General features: G+C 35.9%; 1 pseudogene; it reads right to left on the bottom strand.

Annotated features, from left to right (window-relative positions):
- Positions 1-627: 627 nt before the first annotated feature.
- LOC130685127 (olfactory receptor 6C2-like) lies at positions 628-1,551 on the bottom strand (annotated as a pseudogene).
- Between the last annotated feature and the right edge of the window lie 5,900 nt (positions 1,552-7,451).

Genomic DNA, 7,451 nt, shown 5'->3' with positions numbered 1-7,451 from the left:
ATCATGTATATGTGGAATTTTAAAATGCTAAGTGCATAGGAACAGAGAACAGACTGGTGGCTGGCAGAGGTAAGGAGCAGGGTAATGGGCAAAGGTGGTCAGAAGGCATAAACCTCCAGTTAAAAGATAAAAAAGTTTCAGGGATGTAATGTACAGCATGTTGACTATAGTTAGCAACAATCTATTTTTTATTGTTGTTAAGGGAGTAGATCTTAAAAATATCTTATCACAAGAAAAAACTGTAACTATGTGGGTTAACTAAACCTACTGTGATCATCATTTCTCAATATATACACATATATCAAATAATTATGTCATACCTGAATGCTGATACAATGCTATATATCAACCATATTTTTAAAAAATCAAGAAAAGTAAAGGGTTATAATGCAAAAAAAAAATGAGAACAACAAAAAAAGTTTCCACATTAACATCAAGAGTTAGTGTAGTGTAATAGTTCAACCTCAGTATGTAGCATGGTGGTTTGCACTACAGATAAATAAGAAACTACACTTAACCATTCTTCAGTACTGTACTGTACACTTGAATTAGAACACATAGTAAAAAATGAAATATTCATATGCATGTATTTTTTATTTTGAAGGTCTTTTTAGTTTTCTAAATCATTTAAAGAAATGCCATCTTTTTTATTGAGTTCTTGAAGGCTTGCTTGACTTGCTTGTTCCGTAGAGTATAAATGAAAGGGTTCATCAGAGGGATGACTGACATGTTGAGCAATGACACCACTTTATTAATGGCAATGCCTTCCTTTGCTGGTTTCATATAGATGAAGATGCAACTTCCATAGGTGATGGAAACTACAATCATGTGGGAAGAACAGGTGGAGAAAGCCTTTTTCCTTTGCTGAACTGAAGGGAGTTTTAAAATAGTCCTAATAATATATATGTATGATACAATTACACACACTAATGTAAAAATGAGGGTCAGCACAGCCACGACTAGAATAATTTGCTCTACAAATTGAGTGTCCGAGCATACAATCTTCAGAAGAGAAGATGCATCACAGCCAAAATGGTCAACAAGATTGGAGTTACAGAAATCCAGGTGAACTCCTAGGCTAAGTGGGGGGAGTATGACAATTAACCCAATCAGCCAACACAAAAGGACAAGAATGGTGCAAACCCTGTCACTCATGATGGTGGTGTAGTGCAGGGGCTTGCAGATGGCCACGTAGTGGTCATAGGACATGGCAGTTAGGAGAAAAAATTCTGCTGTCCCAACGAGGATGACAAAAAATAATTGGATGATGCAAGCATTATAGGTAACACTTCTGTCCCCAGTTGTCAGGCTATACAGGAATCAAGGAACACAGACAGTTGTAAATATTATTTCTAAGATGGAGAAATTACAAAGGAAAAAGTACATGGGTGTTTTAAGGTGAGGGTCCAGCAGAGTGAGGAGCACAATGATGAGATTTCCAGCGACAGTGAAAATGTAGGTGAGAAACAGAAATACTAAAAGAAAAACCTGTAGATGTGGGTTATCTGTTAATCAAAGTAGGATGAATGTTATTGAAGAATGATTTTTCATCACTGTCTTTAGATATGTTAGTAGATCACAAACCGAATCTGAAGATTATAAATAAAGCATATAAAGGTAATATTCAATCAGCTGTGTAGAGGAGAGCAGCCAAGCAAGTCAGTAGAAGCACATATTTAACTTTCAGTGCATCAATAATCTGATGTAGAAGTAAATGCACTTGCTATTTCCTGGACTCTTCTTTACCTTGTTTTTCACAATGTGGTTTATAGAAAATATCCATCCCATGTTTCATTTTCACTACAGTTACAGGGTGAATTTTAAAGTAGATAGAAAATGCCAGGAGGATCTCCCAGTCCCCTGAGATTAGGGCAGCCGTCCTGGTGTCCTCACTCCCCAGTGCAGAGGAGGAGATCCATAAATGTCAATAGGTAGGAACGTACCTGTTTAAAAATTTCATTTCCCCATCTGTCAGAACATCATATCAGCAAATTATTCTCATACCCTACAGCAATATAATACCACCAAGGCTTAGATGTATTATTTTCCATGTTTTGAAACAGTTGTCTTCAAATAACTCTTTAAAGTCCTCAGTGTCCTAGAGGACCCTTTACTGTCTGGGTGACCAGGGAGCAGTACCACAGTTACTGTGAAATTTCCTGACTCTCGTACATCTCCAGGATTTCTTCCTTGCTCCCCTTGTGTGTTAATATACTGAAATATTCAAGTCTGTCTCTCTCCCATGTATTAGTTTGAACAGCATCTGTTATGTTTCCTTTCTTGAATTCTTGTTTCAATATCCATCTGTTGTCTAACACCCCACCTAGCTCAAGCCTTCCCAGGATCCTGACAGATGGGATGTTCTGATGGTGTTCCTCAGAGAACCAAATCCTGTCCTTACTTAGGCTTCCATGATCATTAAGTCCTGTAATTCATGTAGAGATGATTTCTCTCCCAAAAGCCATATGAAGCAACTTGCTAGCTCAACTAATAACATGTAATCTATATCCTCCAAAATAGACAGAGAAAGGTGAAAATCACTTGGGGAAAGAGTTGACTTCTTTGAGTGATTCCTTTATCTGGAGACTCACTTTGGCCCTGGGAATGTCCCTAATCATTGCCCCAGGACACCTCTTTGCTCTTCACATTGTGCTTATTTTCCTAAAGAGTTGTTATTATTAGCAAGGCATTAATATTTAACAAGATTTAAATATGACATGGAGAAGAAATAAAAATTGGCTATTCTAAAAAGCTGAAAAGTCACAATCTGTCCTTTGGAGTTTCCCTACAAGACTGCCTCCCTGTGAAGCTTCTTTTCCAGAATCATGTCAAAGAAGCCATTGTTACACCTTCCAGGAAACCCTTGAGTATATTTTCATTTCCACATTTCCTACCTAATCACTTACCTCCCAGTTATTGTGGCAATACTGTACTTGAAGGAAGGAGATGAATTTGATCCATGTCAAATTGGATCTAAAGTTTAAATATTTCCAGGAAAGGTGTAATTTTATGATTTGAGGCAATTGGTCATCCTTAATCAATTGCAATAATCACAAATTAATGAAAATATTAGCTTTTCAAATGTTCCTAATCACAGACAGTATCTCTGGGGCATTAAGAATACTTCCATTTATTATACAATACCATTTTAGAGGGCATTCTTGTATGTAAATCTTTTTGTCTTCAGCAAATTAATTCTTCATTTAAGAACTAGCCAAAAGACAAGTATTTAATAGATAGCTTCTCATATTTACTGACAAACTAGTCCTTTAAAAAATGTGCCCAGGTGTATATACTCTTTCCATGGGTAAGTAAGAGTCTCTGTCATCCAAAGCCTTCGGTATTCAGGCATTATTATTTTGGATTTTATTTTAGTAATTTTACTTGCAAGATAATCTTACATGATAATTATTTCATTGATACTTTTCTTATAAGTGAGGCATACCACTTTATTTTAAATTGTTATTTCACTGCAAAACGATCATCTTTATGTTTCCCTGACCTGAAAATGTTATCAATTAATAACAAACATGTACTTAATCTTATTTTTATTTGAGTTATTCTATTGAATACATCAGTAAAAAGCTATAATATCAGAGAGTCCAAATCCTTGAATGTATTCTAACCTAATGAACATGACAGTAACTACTATTGACTCCTGTAGAACACAAGCAGCACAAAGTATGGCCTTGATATATTCAAGGATAAGTTAAATAACTAATTAGCAGGTTATTATAAGTGAGCAGCTGCCCCATGAAAGTTATTTCTAGCTGTCATGTTCTAAGAGTCTATGAAAAAAATAGTCACATTTTTTTGATATCTTTTTCTGGCTCCTTCCATTATACCATTATAGCCTGGCAGTCACTACACTCTCCAGCCATGTACACAGCTGGTCTCATCCTAAATTCTGATCTCTCCCAAGAGCACAGCTCAAGAGTCATGTTGAGACTCATTATCATGTTATACAGAACAAAGTGGCAGTTGGGAGATTAATTTTCAAATCCTGTCTGAACATGAAAATACTTCTTGGACTCAGATTTTCTGGAAGAAATATCTAACCTCATTGTCTTTAACCAGGAACTGATTTTATACAATTTCCAAGTTTCCCATTCCCAGATCTTTTGGCATATAAATAACAAATGGTTCACACTTACTTTCTGCTGTTTCCCCATTAGTTTTAGAAATTGGGCACAAAGTTCCACCTTGAGTATGAGAAACACTGGTTGCTATAGGCTATAATTCTGAGTTAACTTTGTCATACTTTTGAGCCCCACAGACTCTTTCAGGTATGAGTGCCTGCAAATGAGGGGTGATGTACAATGGCAAAGAGAATAGCACCGTTTTTGTTCTCATCATGACCATGTGAACATGGAATCTGATGAGAAGTGCTACCTCACATTAAGCTATTAAATAATATTTCCCTGAAATCTGTGACTGAAAGACTAGACTAGGATAAATAAATGATAGCAACTCTCCCAGACTCTGGAAGTGATGATGGTCTGACCTCATCGTGCAAAGAAATGGGTTGCTTTATAAGCTTTCATTGACAGTGGTGGGATGTGCTTTATTGGTTTCCTCTGTTTAAATCCACTGGAAACAATTCAGTGAAGAAACAAAAATGTCCTTGGTAATCCTATTCAAACCAGTAATGAATCTACAGGGAAATTAACTTTGTCAGAAATAGCAAAAATGAAAAATTTAACCAGCACTTGTGGGGCAGTGTCCACAAAGTTAGGAAAGGCAGGCATAATAACATCAGTTGTAGCAAAAAAATGTCAGGTGATAAAATGGCAGTTTGGTTCTTGTTTTGCTTTCTTGTCTGTATGTTGTCTGAATGGCAGAGGTCATCAGGTGATTTCTGCTCTAGGACGCACTCAAATGATCTCCTCAAGTCAGTCCTCCCCAGTTATCTCTCATTATCTGTTCTTAAGATGCTCTATTTCAGCTATTGGGAGAATTAAAGTGTATTTTGTTCTACTGATCGTATAGTTTATCCAGGGGCCCTATTAAAATAGAACTAATTCATATTCATTAATCACTGCTATAGCTCAGCCACTGATATTTCATTTTCAAAATATGGAGGGACCTTGTTAAACCCAAAGTTCTCATTCTGCTTATCACGAATGCAGGCCCTTGGTACACTGTGCTCAGTATCAGCCCCACAATTTTATAATTCTCAGCAGTGTCAGCTTCAGAAAGCCGAGTAGCTGAGAACTGAGAAGTCTGAGCTGGAGCCAGACACTCAGTATGTGCATGTAACTTCCTGTGCTGGCTCACAGCCCCTCTCCCTATGCAAAAGAAATATTAAAAATTCCATATACCTTGATATCATCACATCAATCACACTATGGAAAGGCCTTCAGATCTTTTATAAATGTGGGTCATTCATTGAGAGCATGGCAGGCCCTGGACAGCAGCCACTCTGAGTTTCTACCTGGGGGAAACACAGCCTGAGACAGGTCAGGACAGTCAGACAGAAGCAGGGATACAGAGACAGACAGGCTTGGAGAAACAGAGGTGGGATACATTCACATGGGTCTCTTTCTGTACCTCCTGTGTTAATGTTTGGTCTATTTTCACACTACTGCTAATATAATTTTGTTCTTTTTCAGAGGTGTTTTTCCAGGGTTCGTCCACACATATGTTCCACAATCATTACAGTCAATTTTGAAATATTTTCATCACCACAAAAGAGGCTCCATTTTAGCTATAACCCTGACTACCCCTACTCCCATCTTTCTGCAATCACTAGCCTACTTTCTATGTTTATAGATTTCTCTAATCTGGGATTTCAATTGAATGGAATCATATGATATTTGGTCTTTGGGAAGGACTTCTGGTTCTTAGCATAATGTTTTCAAGGTTCAGCCAAGTTGTAGTGTGTATCAGTACTTCATTTTTATGGCCAAATAGTATTCACCATAGTAGTAAACAGAAAACACCCACATAGAGATTGTCATATTGAATAAAGTGTAAGGCACAGGTAAATGCTGTTCTAGGATATCTATGAAATATGAATGCATATGAATATACCACATATATTTTAACAATTCATCCATTCATGTACATTTGGGTGTCTTCTACCTTTAGGCTTTTATGAATATTTCTACCCTAAACACTTGTAGATGTGTTTTTGTGTGGATGTATGTTTTCATTTCTCTTGGGTATATTTAGGACTGGAATTTCTGTGAGAAAAGCCATATGATAACTCTATGTTTAATCATTTGAGGAACTACAAGATTATTTTCCAAAGTGACTGCATCACTTTACATTCCCACCAGTACCATGTGAAATTCTAGCTCTCCTAGTGACTGGGAAGTGGTATCTCATTGCCATTGTGGATTACATTTTCATGATGATTAAGGATATTCAACAACCTTTTTTGTGTTTATTGGTTATTTGTATATCTTTCTTTGATGGAAGGTTATCATTATTAGCTATAATGTACTTTAAAACCACATACATATATCATGTATACAGATAAACATATGCCTTAGTAAATTTTCATACAACGAATGCAGCCATGTAACCAGAGCCAGAATAATAGATAAATTATTATGAAAGAATTCCCTTTCATACCAAATACTTATTTGTGAAAGGTGACAGGAATATTGACCTTTATAGTTACAATGATTCTTTTTAATTTTTCTTGATCTTTATATAAGTGGAATCTACAGTTTCTGCTTCCTGACATCCAAAATTATATTTGTGAGCTTTACATGTTCTTACACAAAATTATATTTCTGAGCTTATACAAGTTGCTTCATTTAGTAATAGTCTGATCATTTTCATTGCCTGAATATATAAATACTTATTCTTTAATCTACTCAAGATCATAAGGGTGATTCAAGTTTAAGGATAGTACAAACAATGCTGCTAAGCACATTTTTGTACACTTCATTTTGATCATATATACATTCCTTTTGCTTCACTATTATACACTTAGGAGTGATATTATTCTATCATAGGTGAATGTTTAGTGATAATAGGTGACAGAAACATATCTCCAAAATCATGGTATTAACTAGTACTCCCACACTAGTAGTATATGAAATTTCTAGTGAGGCTCTCTTGTCCCCTCCTGGCCTCAGCCAGGAGCTCTGTCCTCTTACTTTATCTAAAAGCTTCAGGCTTGATCTCCTAAAAAAAATAAATAAATAAAGGGGGATAGGGACAGTGTGAAGTAAAAAAAAGAAAAAAATAAGAAATTTCTAGCTCCAAATCCTCAGCAATACAAGATAATCTCTTATTCATTTTAGACATTATAGTGATCATGAAACATGGAAAAATAGAAAACAAGCAACAATATGATAAATGTAAATCCAAGTATGAAGAATTATCATATTAGATGAAGTACAAGGCCAAACTATATGCTGTAGAAGGTATTCCTTTGATAAGTAAATGTACAGATATGGTAAAAGTGGAAGGTTGGAAATAGACAATACCTAATT

Source organism: Manis pentadactyla, chromosome 10 (assembly GCF_030020395.1).
Source record: "Manis pentadactyla isolate mManPen7 chromosome 10, mManPen7.hap1, whole genome shotgun sequence".
Lineage (NCBI taxonomy): Eukaryota > Metazoa > Chordata > Mammalia > Pholidota > Manidae > Manis > Manis pentadactyla.
This window is presented reverse-complemented; position numbering and strand designations above follow the sequence as displayed.